We start from the raw sequence: 14,548 nt of genomic DNA, 5'->3' as shown, positions 1-14,548 counted from the left end.
TATTAAACCAGAAAATCCCGTAAAGAGAACACTACTACTTTGCCTTCTGTTCCTGGAAGGTGTTTTTTTTCTGTCATTACCACAGAAAAAACAAACAGTTAGCAACTCTTCCTAAACACAGGCCTGACTTGTACTGGATGTTGCATTTCAGGACTTCATCTAATCAGGGCATGGAATAACAGGAAGCCTGAAAAATCATCTCCCAAAACAGAATGAAATTATTGTTCTTTTTATCTCTTCAATTCCATTCAAGTTTTCAGTGCAGTACCAGTGGGTAGGCCTTTTTTGGCTGTAAACGAAGGCAGCTGTTGGCTCACGATACCAGATTCTAGCCAAAATTATCAGTTTGGCAATTTAATGAGCATTGATATTCATCTTAAACTTTTAAAAAGGCATAAAGGTGTATACTAACTGTAATGCAAAAATTAAAGATATATTCCCTAGTTAATGGGAACGGCACTAAAAATCAGACAACAAATTTGGGTGAGTTTCTGTATCCAGGCTTTTGAAAGTGTGCTTTTACCAGAAAATTAGCAGCAACATCAAGTTCCAGCAAGCAGTATGTCTTGTCATCTATGGTTTTAAAAGTAAAAGGAACAAATGTTGTCACAGTAAATGTAGGAAATACAGGGTCACTGAATATAATATACCAAATGTTTGGTTATTTTGGTATTACAGTATTTACTTTTTTGGCAAGAAGGTGTGCCAGAAGCATGGCTGAGTTCAGCTGAATGAAATTTGCTTTTTAGTAATAAGCTTTATTTTGTCTTTTGAAATTAGATGTAGCCACGCTTTAAGTGGAAACTTCCCTTCTTTGGCTTACCTGCCCTCCAGTTAAAAAGTGAGTTATTTTTTGTGATGCAAAGCAAAAAGCCTTTTGGGTATTGTAAAGCTGGAGCATGTGGACACTTTGGGTGAGTCCTGAACTTATTATGTGTGTGTGTTTGTAAATGGTGCACAATACACTAATGAATAAGACCCAGGTAGCTTGAGTGGCACATCCATGCCAGATGGAACTATATACCTTATCAGTTAATGGAGCAGAATTTCAATAAGACAAATGGGGCTAATAAAGCACTTGTAGCTACACAGTGACTTGTGTATGCTTACAGTGTCAGTATGAATTTTACAGTATTAAAGATTACCTAAACGTGATCAAATTCAAAATTGTAGCTAGATGTAAGCATGACACCAGATTAACTGATTAAAACAGCCTTTAAAAAAAAATGAACATAAGCAATCTGTAGGTCTATACTGTCTTGAATTGACAAATATAGGAAGGTTAGACTTTATGAAAATAGTCATTCTATGATTTACACTTAACTTACTTTGAAGACTATAAACCTGAAGAATTTTACATGACTATTTAAAAGAAAGATTAGAGAGACATGCATGGGAGTGCAGGCATATGACCACACAGTGCTCAAATGCGTTTCAGCTGGGAGATTTCCCACCCCAGTAAACTGAAGTATGTAAGTAATTCTTTCCCCCCCCCCCCTCATTCCTTGTCAGTTCTCCTCAATCTGTCTCTTTTGTCTGTCATTGAGAAGATAACATATGTTCTCTGGTAGGTTCTTTGTCACTTACCTAATGTGGTATAAGGAAAAAAAATTATAAAGCCCTGCCCAGCAAATTACCAGTACTTGTTCCTGCAAATCTGGTTTGTCAGCCCCAAATGGCTGCTCCCACAGCTCATGTGATATATCCCCCGTCTGTACAAGTCCAATGTGGTGGGGCTAAGAGCCTTGATAAGGATTCCAGCATGCTGCTGAAATAGGAATTATCTGTAGGAATAGTGTGTGCTGCTGGCAGGAGGCAAGGAGCAATTTCAAGCCCTGTAAGCTGTTTCAGAGAAAGAAGGTAGTAACCTCTGTTGGTGTGTTAGCCAAAGTTCATCAGGTTGATAAGAAAAACATTTTTCCTTTATTCCAAGACAATACATGAAATATTACTGAAGGTATAATGCCAGCAATTTAATTATACAGTCTTTTTATTACCAGATTGTATGATAACTTACACGGCTTTCTAAGATATTTTGCATATGCAAAAATTTCTGTGACTTATGATAGCTATTTATTTAGGTTCTTTGGTGGAAGGCTTTCCATTGATATTAATTAATTTCTTTATGTTCCTATGGCCAGAAACATTACCAAAGAAATATGAAGTGTTATTATTATTCTATGAGTAAAGGATGATCTTCCAGATGTCACATTATAAAAGAAGCTTTTTCTTGCCTAAAGGACTTAATCAGAAGGATCAGCCAGTGAGGAATTCTCTTCAGATCAAAATCCACAGCTCACTTCCATTTGTTATCTCTGAGGGTCAGTTAAAAAATGTTTTTAATGTTCTGACTTTTTTTTTCTTTGTCTGTTCCTCCTTACAGTAGTATCAGAATTGACCTGACAATTAAGTGAATACCTAAGGACTTAAGCATAATTATATGCTAGTTCTCAGTCGTAGTAACCTTCATCCTTTCTCATGTGCCAAGTTTAAGAAGGTAACTCAAGACAACTGTTCTTCCCTATTTTTTCTCTCATTCACATAAAAACTGCTAATAAATTAAAAAACCCCCCATCACTCAGCTCGTCAGTGTAGGAAATCCTATAATCTGTCTTTATTGTCATGTAGCCGTCATTATCCTTCATTATTTATGTTGGATAAAATCATTGAGCTTACATTAAGATGACTGGCAACAGAACCTACGCTTCTGGAGAAAAGCAGAGAGGATGGTAACAGAAATGAGTAAATAATGAATTTTCTTTTCATTCTTCAGTTTGCATTTTATTACAGAATATCTTTTTTCTGTGTTTTATTAAACAGCTGTTACAAATTGCTATAGGAACATGCTTATATTATTATTAAATTTAAAAAAAGAAATAACTTTCCTGGGCTGCCTTTGAACATTTTAGCAAATCGGCACCTTCTTGGTCTTCTCCAAGTTAAGCTCATTCATTCTCCTTTTTTTTCTACCTCACGAACAGAATAAGGCAAGTCAATACTTATGTGACAAAAAAAAAAACAACAAAGAAATGGAAATATACTACTTATTAGCATTACCTGACATTTTCTTCTTTTAGGTCACTAGCGAATGCAGAGCCATGCTCTTTGGGAATGCTCTACCACCATACAATAGTGTCCTCCTTCAAATTTGTCATGATGCTGTTCCACTTGGGTTGTAGTAATGCAGAAATCTGGTTTAGTTCTATGTTTGTTCTTGTTGTTCCTGACTTTTCCATGGCTACATATGAATGTCCTCATCTGTGGACGTTCAGTAGCAGAAGAGTTGATTTTTCTTTCTTTTAAATGCATTCTCATCCATCTAATATTTATTGTTGAGCTTTACTTAAGTATTTTAAAGTTCTTTGAAGCCATAAGAAATAGTGACTTCTCTACTGCAAAATATCATATGAATTATGACAGCAGGATTTTTCCAACTTCTCTGAAGTGGCTATAGGGAGGTCACGGGATTTTGATTTTTGGTTATGGTCATCGCTCGCTGAAATCTGAGCTTTCCTCTTCTACTACTCTGAGTTGTCTTTCTAACTTGCCAGCATCATATAAACTAACCCTTACTTAAATCCCTTCATGGCTTGAGAACATCTCTTGCCAATCAAAAGGACCACCCTTTTTCTTGAGTTTGGAACTATAGCATTGAGGAACATCAGATAAGCTGTTATTTTGATTTTTTTTTCCATAATTTTAATGATGAAATGTTAATGGGTCACAGTTAATTAATTCTTTCCATCATGACAAATGATTGCCTCCAGCAGAGCTGCTCTTATGAATATAGGAAGCAGAGGGTCCTCTCTGATATGATTTGGACGAGTTACTTGACCTGTCAGTCTTGTTTAATTATTACAGCTGCCATTAAGAAGCAAATGTTAAATGTCGGAAGATAACAGCCCCCTAAAATGCCATGTGAAGCAAGTGCTTTTTGCATGCAAACCCTTTCCTTTGTGTGAAAGCAATATTGATATATACTATTAGAAAATTCATCTTGCAGATTACATCAAACAATTAAAAGGATTCAAACCCTTTCCCTCCCCCATAACTTTTTCCAAATCAAATCTAAGCCCAGTGTCCCAGCCTGATGGGTGTCAATGGCAATAGGATGACTTGTATGTGCAACTGATTACTTTTGAGAGTATGCACTTTATATAATTAGTGTGCCTCACAGTTTAATTCCAGGAAGTCTATAAGAGAATACAGCCTCCTTTCTTTTGCTAAAGTAGGGAGAGGGCTTCTCTCCTTTGCTCTGCATCAATGCAAGCCTTGTTTCTGTTCCTCTTTTCTTCTTCCTCTCCGTTTTGGTGCAGTTTACCTCTTCTGATAGAGTCGCTGTCTACTGGCAGGATTGGGTGTCCTGGATCTGCAGTTTCTGTTGTGGTATCTCATTAAGTAACCGACGCTGACGTGGTGGAAGTGGTGTGGAGGATGTGAGAAGGAGCATACGTTTCCAGTCTTAAAAGATTCGGGAGCCATCGCTGACTTTGTGCTGGGACCCTGAGCTGATGCACGGGCTGGGGCATGCAGCCAAAGCTCAGGTAGCTCAAGGGCAGGTGGAAGAAAATCAGGTGAATGGATTGAAGCAATGTGTGACCATGAAATAAGAATCCAGGATGGCCGACCTTGTATCTGTGTCTAGCAGCATGGTACTAGCGTGCACTTTACTTAATTGCTTTTAGAGCATTTTATTGTGCTGCTTACCAACATAATGCCATTACCGTGTCAGTGAAACTTCAACACAGGCAGGACTTAAGGTTATATATCTGCTCACAAAGCCCCACCAAATTAAAAAAATATTAGTAATCGGTTTATTGTCAAGGAGATATCCCTGAGGAAGGGTAGGCTGCTGCTTCTACGCTGTTTCTCTTCTCTAACACCATAAACAGATTATGAGTGAATGTACCTTATGCTTATTCATAATAGATTTGTGTCAACACAGATAATACATGTATCTATCTCCTTCATTTACAAGTGCTCAATAGAGCATGGATCTCATTTGGGAAAGCATAATGCCCTCGAATTGAGGAAAACAAGCAGTATGCGCTAGGATGGCTGCCCTAATCATGGAGTATGGAGCAGCCCTTTGCTTCTCTCTGTGAACCATATTTATATCTCTATCTTACACTAAAGTCCTGAACCTCTGAGGTGCTGGCCAAGCCATGTCAGCAGATGTTTCCATCAAGTACCGTTGCGATATTAGCGGCCCAATAGCCTTGAAAGCCACAGGAAGAGTGATGCAGTTTTCTGCCAGTGGGAGGTCATTTCTCCGTGCTTTACAGCTCTCTTCGATCCACGGGCAACAGAGCAAAGGCAATGGCAATGCTGCTTCTGGAGTGTGAGTTTTGGCCTGTTCCTTTGATGGTAGAGTGGAATATAACAAGTTTTAACAGCTCATAATACTGCTTTATCAACAGTACTATGCTACGCTGTCCATACTCTATATTTGAATATTTTTATTATCTGCTAAATATAGTGTTCCAATATATAATATACATAAACATACTGTGAGGACTATTAAAGCAGTATAAAAAAAATAAACAGCTGCAAGCAACTCCCAACACTTTTGCACCTGTAACTCTATCTCATATACTCATTTAAAACTATTAGTTAACATGTTTTTTTCATCCAAATATATGTGACTTGTTCGTACACAGCCGTGGCATGACTTTGATGTATTTTTCCTCCAAGAACCAGGGCAGTTTTATAATTCTAGCCAGATCACTTAGTATGAATTGTGATAATACCACTGCCTTTGATAGCTTTGTGCTATTCACTGTAGATGAGGACTTAATCCCTGGAATCTTCCATCAGTAAGTTCAAGTGATATTTTATTTTATTTTATTTTATTTTATTTTATTTTATTTTATTTTATTTTATTTTATTTTATTTTATTTTATTTTATTTTTTAAGGAGAAGTCATACCTAGTTGCCTGCAGTACGACAGACATTTCGGTATCTCCAGGCAGTTTTATTATCCCACTGTGTTTTCAGTACAGAGCCATGACCCTGTACTGGGATAAAAGCCAAAGGATGAGCAGCATGAGATATTATAATTTGGTTTTATTTGAGACCTTTTTAACAATATAATAATTTCTGATAGCCAAGCTTTCTTTTGGGAAAACATATAGGAAAACAATTTTATCTTAAACTTATTTACAAAATTATGGGTCTGGACTAAATAATTCTTTTCTTAAGTGATATGGTTGAAGGCAACATAGCTAATTAATCTAAATAACCTTGGGTTTGTGGCATTTAGGTATAAATGAAGCTATATATCTCATAGCAGGGATGGTGTATGTTGCGTGCTTTGTTTAGAAAAATGTTTGAGTCAGCGCTGTTCTCTGACACGTTGTCTCAGTGTATCCACAATATTCAGATACTGAGAACCTATTTTGCTGAATCTAATTGATTCACACATTCCTCTCTGAAATTGTTTAATATCTCATGTTCACAAAGATAGCAACTTTTACACATCATTTCATTTAAAATGTAGGATTCTGGCTTATACTTGATAACCTCAATGCTGGGAAGCACTACATTTTCATGAATAATAGCTAGAATACCTGAAACATTTTTCTAAACAGCTTTTTTTTTTTTTTAACAAGTTTAATTAGAGCAATCTAAGGCTTCTGCATACCATGAAAATTATATTTTGTGGCATTCGGCTTTCAAGAGGCAGCTTTTAATTCATTTTAAAACAGGGCTCCATCCTGCTGATGGCTTCCAAACAGTCGTCTGCTGTACTGCAGATTATTCCAGGTTTTCTGTGCTGTAAATAGAAACTAAAGTGAAGCCGATACTGGTCGTCTAACTTCAGCAGGCACTGGATTCTCGGTGCCGTACTGTTTCTAAATTGAACATACACATTCCAGGTCTGTTCTCAATTGAGTTTCAAACTGAGTTTCAAATTGTTGCTCCCTTCCAGAAGGGAGCATCAACAGGTCTTGGCTTCTCTCTTTAAACAGAAGTTTTAGGCAATTGGTAAGAAATGGCCTTAGCTGCACATGTCTTATTTGAATAGCCAGCTATATTAACTTGCGATTTCTGGATGTGTAAATTTGACATATTGTAGCTGATTTAACACGATTTTTATAAAGCTACTGTTCAGAAAGCTGTTTCTATGACATTTAAGGTAAATAAATAGCCTTTAAAAGCTTAATAGATAATTTTGTTAGCTGTTGCAATTTTCGAGAAATACAGCGCTATCATATTTGAATGGTTCTGTTTTGAGATGTCTGGCAAATTCTGTTTCTTGGCTGAAATAACCAACTAGATGTAGATTTTGGCCACTAACCTTTTAATGGAAGTGCTCAGATGACCATCTGATTCCAGTTCCAACGTTATCTTCTGTGACCATCTCAAGTAAAGGAGTTTGGTATTTATTTTTTGAAAAAATGTATTCTGTAGCAGTGATTGCACAATGTTTTTCAGAGTGAGCGTTTATTAGGCTGTTCTTACACCAAAATATTCTTATTAAATGTTAACTAAAGTTATTTTTAAACTCCTGAGATCTGTGTTGCTTGTTCCATGGCATGAATCTGTTATCTGTTTTTAAGAAGGTAATGAGAAAGCGATGCTAAAAGTCAGATTTGCTATTCATATAATTATGTCATTATACTGTGAGTATTTCTATCCCTAGAGCTTACTGTACCACTGGGAAAATTTCCCATTTACTGTAGATGGGCAGACTGTGGGTGTGGAAAAGTAAAGAAAACCAGTTAAAAATTGACACAGCTTGCCAAAAAGGTAGACGGATTAGTCTCAGAAGAGCGCAAGTAATAGCAAAACTGAAAAGAGACCACCGAACAGAAAGTTGATATGTAACCTATGTATTTTTTATTCCTCGTAAGGCCACGTATGCTCTACATGGTGCCTGAGCACTTGTTATGTCAGTGAACCATACATTTCTCAAAAATCTTAATGGAAAATGAGTTGCCTTACAGCACTTGAGAACTGTCTTCCTTATGTCCTCCTGTCTTTCCTGGATGCCCAAATACGCAAAGATTTTACATGGAAACATGTAAAATTTCTGAACTAAGGATACTTAACACCGCCAAGGCCCTGAGACGTATATAGATATCTGTGAGTGTCTTATGCTGATGCTGTGTAGCGTCCTGCTGCCTTGCCTCCACAGAAACAAAATCACAATTATAAGCATTAAAAAGCAAAATTCGCTAGTTTTATTGTAAATCTTGCTTATTGCAGTAGTGCTTACAAATCAGCCAAGATTCTTCATCCTCAAAACACTGCAAACTCAAAGTAGCAGACAGTTCCTGCGCTGAAGTTTACCATTAAAGTAGCTAATGCACCCAAACGTGGTGACTAGTCCTTTTCCTTCTGCTCAGTTTTGAGCATGAGTTTATGGGGCTCATCTTCAGCTGCTGTATTCTGTTATTACTGCGATGATGCTAATGAAACGATGGCAATTTTCATGGGTGACAGTGTGCCCGTGTATGTACTCTGGAACTTTCTTTTTCTTTCAGTTGTACTTTTACTAAAGAAATTTCAGCTACTGTAGAACAACATATCCACATATTGGAAATGGAGCATATTAATTGGATAGGTATGAAATGAAAATTACCTTACAGAGAAGCAGAAATCAAACCTACTCTTTCCCAAGTATTAATTTCATTTTTTTATTTTATTTCATCTGTAATGATAACCAGGGACATCCTTTTTGCATTTAAAAAGCTGGAGTCATTCTTTGGAGTTTCCAAGTGAAAACATGCCTATCTTTTAATAGGGGTCGTTAAACTGAGACCTGAATGGCCTATTTATTTGCTGCTTTGTTTGAGTGGAGACTGGATCTAATCTGTATGTACACCGAGGGCTCTCCCTCCCTCCCTCAATTTCACTGAAAAACTGCAATTAAATTTTAGACATAATAGGATTAAAGCATTGTATTCCATATGACATGACATTTGTGTGCAGAATTATTGAATTTTATATTCTCATTGATATTTTACTTGAATATAGAGATAAAAAGATGACCTAATTCATCTTGTATATCTTTTTTCAGGATGATCCCTCTGTTTTATGCTACTTATGCTTTTTCCAGTTTCATTTTAAGTCTGCCATTTCCTTGGAAGATTATTTCACAGCCTATTAGACCTCACCGTTAGATGGATTTTTTTAAAAAAATATATACAGTTTTCGTATATCTTTAAAATACAGAAGGCAGCAATTTTTCAATCTATTTTGACCACACAGAGCACAGTAAAAGTTGTAGTGAGCCACACCACTCCGTCAAAAATTATACGTAACTGGAAAATGAATATATGTATTGCATCTGTAAAATGCAGAGACAATATATTAGTTTTGATTTTAAGGGAAATGAGTACTAAGTACTTGGGGAAATAGTTGTGTGGTAGAACCATTGGTTTTTCTGTAGCTTCTACTTGTTTCTCTTGCCAGTTTGTCTCCCATACTGTGTTAGAGATACTAAGGGCCACCTTCATTTGGGAAATGTACTAATTTACTATTTTTTTTTATTTTTATTTTTTTACCCATGTAACTATGTGTACAGAACATCATCAGGGTAGTAAAAATGCTGTGGATTTAGGGCCAGCATGCCAGAACTGCTTTTCTTTAACCAGCCAGGAGGTATATATGCTAAGCTAATGTGCCAATACTCAGTTCTCCTCTCATGAATGAGGGGGACAGAATAAAAATCTGTTGATTAAACGTACTGGTCATAAGATGAAATAATTTTATCTGTGCATCTGCAATCTCATGGAGCATTTATGTGGCTTGATGTTAGAGATGTTTTTTTTTTCCCTTCCAAGTATAAGTGTGTGGCCGATGCTTGCCTGTTCCAAGCCTGCACAATCATTCCCCTGAACATAGCTGAACTGTGAGCTGCTTTATGACAGAGGGTGACATCACACCCAACCTTAACCAGGGCTTGAGGCGGACAATGGCTTGGCACCAGCTACCTCAACAGATTTGTTTTGTTGCTTCCATTTTGGAAGAGGCCAATGGTGAAGGAGTCTGTTGGCCAATGGCTCGGGAAGAAGGGAAGTCCAAAAGACATGACTGTTTAGGAACAGCAAAATGAAAGCCCTCCCCACGCCTACACCGTGCATTCTGTAATGAACTGGCAGACCTCGTAGTCTTTTTGACAGAGGTTGCACAACTTGGGAAATGCCAGGAACACCTCTTTTGGGAACGAGAAGTATATCTCATGAAAACAGCAGGATTATTCAGTATTTTATGTACTTTAGTCATGTTCCAAATACTCATTCTCAAAAAGGCGCTATTCAAAGCTTTCAGATTTACCTTCCTGACAGAAAATTATGGTCCGTGCAATATCTAAATGATGAAATTTTAGGTAGGTTTTCCAGTGGTTGACAAATGGAAAAGACCTATTTAAATCAAAGCGGTTTAAAACTCTGGGTTCAGGTTGAAAATAATATGCAAAAAAATTTCAGTTGTAATATTCACTTCTTAAAGACAGACTTCTTGTCTTTAATTAGAACAACAATAAAATATGATTTTCAAAACTCATATCTTTTATTAATATAGAATTTAGTTTTGCTTAAGCAGGCATATGTACTATATAATCATACTTATCTACTTGTATGTAACTTAACATACAATTACTCAGAATATTAATTTTTACAGTCTTAACATGATTTATGTTATTTTATGGTGTTAAAAACAGTGAATAATATCTTAATCCAATAGATTAATTTATTTAGTTCTGTCATGCCATGTGTAAAAGGAAATTTAGTTATGATATTAAACACAATATAATTTTAATTAGTTGCATAAAACTATCGTAAGAGTGCTGAGATGCATTAAGAACAAAAAAAAATTAAGATTTTTTTCAAAATTTATTTTGGATGACAAACCTATTACTAAAAAAATGAAATTTTAATTTATTTTGATTGTAAGGAGGGTTTTTTGGTCATCATTTAACAGACTTTCCAAGATATTTTGATATTTAAACATAAATATTCCTTTCCAAGATATTTTGATATTTAAACATGAATATTCATGGATAGCACAGCTGTCAGAACAGCCAAATTGCACTAAATCAGTAGGAATTGAATTCTGCAAAGGCTGAACACCTAACGAGTACAGCAGGAACTCTACCTAACTACTTGATATTCTGGATCCTCTTCTTCCAAATTTTTGAATTAATAGATCACATATTTTTTCCTACTAGTTTCTTGTCATAGACTAAAAGCAGAAGCCTGCTGGCTTTTCAGCTTACAGCCGTTTTTCCAACGTTCAAGGAATTAATCCAAATGAGAAGATATTCTTCAGCTCATTAAGATTTGTGAGGCACTATTGGCTCAGTATATTTTTAAATGAACATTTAAAGGATTTTAATAGATTATCAGATGTATATATTTTAACATTGCTAATCATAGTATCACATAGAAATTTAAATGTGATAATTTCAAAACCAGAAATGTTTGTAGTCTAAATTAAGCAGCCATGATTCAAAATTGATTTTTACTTCTGCTTGTGGTACAAACACTGGTCAAAGTAAATCAGGAAAGAAAATAAATACCTAAACTCTCCATGCATCCAGTCCAATCCTCTCATCCATATACAGTAACGCTAAAACCACATCTAGATGGTGCATATATAATTCTGTATAATGCAAGTTCAGTAATATAACTACCTTCTCATTATAGTGATTCACATGGTAATGAAGCATTGCATGTTGTAATTCTAACTTCTCTCCAGGGACATGAGGCTCATTTTGAAGTCTCATATCAGGACATCTCTCCTGGCTGAAAGCTCTACAGAGATGAGATAGTTATGCTATTCCCTGGCCTCCCTGTAAACTATCCCAAGAGATCAACTGCCTTTGATGTTGGAGAATTTAGTGGAGAGGCAAGGAGGTGATATTTATATCCATATTATACATGATACCATGTCTGCATTTTATATTTGGGTCACTGATTTATGTTAAGTGGATTTGTATGTTGGTTTACAAAGATGTTTTTGTATGGCTTCAGAGTCCAGGTGGGTGGTGGTAGAACACGTGAGTTAATCTCCTAGAAGTACAGGTAAGCAATCCCATAATTTGTGTACTTTACAATGATACAGCTGAGAAACTCATCCAGGAGCATAAAAGAACCCTGATGAGAAAAAGATAAGCAACATATGTAAGTACAATCTTAGAACAGAGCCTTTAGTGTTAATAGGATATTTTGTAGGAATCTCATTAGACTGTAACTAGAATTTACATACTGAACAATGCCAAACTAAATCTTTCCTTAAGGGGCAAAAATGAAATGTAAACCTGGCTTCTTCCAGGCTTAAGATATCTACTGAAAAGAATTTTCTTCTGTGTCTTAGACAGCAGCCACAGGCATTTCCTTCTTTCCTCTACTGCCTTGGCTCAGTGTTTCTGATGCATCGAACCCATAATCTTTGACCATATTCAAACTAGTCCTGCGTGATGCAATGTATAAAATTCTGGCTAGTCTTGGTTTTCTGTCATCTAAAAGATACTAATCTCCCTTTCTGTGGGAAATTTTTTTGCCAATCATTCAATCCTCATTGTTTTTCTGTCACCAGAAACCACGATATGCCTTTAAGTCCTGGACAATGAAGAGCTATCTCACAAGGAGGGAAGAAAAAAGATTTTAAATAATAATTACAAGAAGAGTTTGAGTATTTAAGGAATATAACTGAAATTGTAAAATACACATATACTGCATATGCGTTTCAGTGAATAGGAAATCAATTTCATAGTTACATTTCCAGGGTTTGCAGTCTTCTCGTGTATTACACCAACTGAATGCTCCATTTCTTTCAACTATCAAGGTTACTGAACTTCAGATACACTTCTCCTACTGCGTTTACAAATCAATTAAGTCAAAAGAACAAAGCTTCTTTACATGCTAGAGAAGTAATGCTCATTAAATTTTGGATAAGGTGCAAAGACAATTACTTCTAAAAATGGATGAAATTAATTGCACTCTTGGTTTCTTTTGATCTTCTGCAGCTTACATTATGCTTGCTGGTTTTCTTCCCCCTCTCTTGAATGTATCGGTATTCCAGAGACAGTCATGGGTTAGTGATTAAAACAATATTTTTATGAATAAATTTCAGTGTGCTGTCTGCTCTAAACATAATAAGGGTGCATCAAAGAAAGTTATCTGAGGTTTGGTCAATCATTGCTTACTAACCATCATCATTGTTGCATTAAGCACAATATTAAGCAGTGGGGTCACTCTAGGTCCTAAGAGCGTAGTTTCTAACTGTAATCCTGTTGGGTTTTTTTTTTTTCACCTTTGATTTTTGGGCATCTGATAATTTATGCCTGGCTATGCCTGCACTCAACCCAAATTTGCCTTTTGTTCAGGTTATTCAGATGCAAGCACATGCTGAGGGTCGGGCTCTGGGGATTGGCAGATGGGAAGGATGGAGATTTTGATAATATTCCTGCAAAATGGGGTCAGGCAGCAACGACCACACCAACGACGTCGATCTCTTGTCTTGTGTAGTACAGCGTGAGATTTGGAGACAGCTGATCTGTGGCCATCCATTTATGAGCAGACTGGATGTTAGAAGAGATGGTCTGAGAATACAGTGTGCTTTGACCTTCTCTTAGACCTGTCCGTCAGAAGGCAGTCTCAGCATAGCTTTTAAATCTTAGTTTCTCTTATTGAAAAGGAACTAATATCCCTTATTTTTCGGGAAAAATAGTGAGGATTAATTAATGCTTTTGAATTCATGGTATTCATGTTAGGTACTAATTAGTGTTGTAGCTACAATACAGTCACCGTGGCATGAAGTTTTACAGAAGTGACATCCACAAGTGCTGTTTGTTTAAACTTTTTTAGCTCCCAGTTGATAAGTGTTTCTTCTGAAATGCATAATGATCTAGCAATTGCCTTTATGAAAGAGCACATTTTTGTTGTTGTTGTTATATGCTGGTTTAATAGAAATATCTTTTGAAAAAAACCCCACTCTTCTCACTAATTTTTTTCCCACAGTTTAAGTGTGGGGAAGTGGATGCTTCTCAGTTTAGCATGTAATTATGAAAAATTAAGATAATATGCTTATAGTTATACACAAGAAGTAGAGTAATATCAAAAGACCTACTGTTTAGAAGATAAGCATTTTACTGAAAGTAGCTGCATGTTGCAGTATTCTTGCAGTGAATCCCGTGCTTGCTTGAGCAAGTACCGTGGTCAGTAGAAATGTTGGCTGAGTAGTTAATAGGATTGCATTCTTGGTTTACCTGCATGTAGGCAATGTGTAGATTTCTGTGGATACGTATATTTATTGAAGAAAACTTGCATATTGTTTCTCTCCTCTGTATGCAGTTGATAGAAGCAGGAATAGGAACCTCAGTGGGTGTTGAATGGGGAGGAGGGAGGCGCAGAGTTGCACTAAGAGCGTTTTCCATCTTGAGTATTTGCCTGCTCAGAGAGGATTGAGGGCCATGGCTGGTAGGACCACTGCTGAATCAGAGATGAGATTTCTAGGAAAGAGGGTAGTCCTTAATTCCTCAGTCTTTGCCTAAGGGTAACCTGTCCTCCCCATTATATGATATTGGACTGGATAAACT

The 14,548-nt window shown here is 36.4% G+C and overlaps 1 protein-coding gene across 1 annotated transcript in view; it reads left to right on the top strand.

The window, feature by feature from the left end:
* The window catches only part of NLGN1 (neuroligin 1), a 398,934-nt gene that overhangs the window by 31,253 nt on the left and 353,133 nt on the right, over positions 1-14,548 (top strand). The gene's annotated exons all lie outside the window — the stretch shown is intronic.

This window comes from Balearica regulorum, chromosome 9, assembly GCF_011004875.1.
Source record: "Balearica regulorum gibbericeps isolate bBalReg1 chromosome 9, bBalReg1.pri, whole genome shotgun sequence".
NCBI lineage: Eukaryota > Metazoa > Chordata > Aves > Gruiformes > Gruidae > Balearica > Balearica regulorum.
The sequence above is the reverse complement of the archived record's forward strand: the minus strand, read 5'-3'. Positions and strand labels throughout refer to the sequence as shown.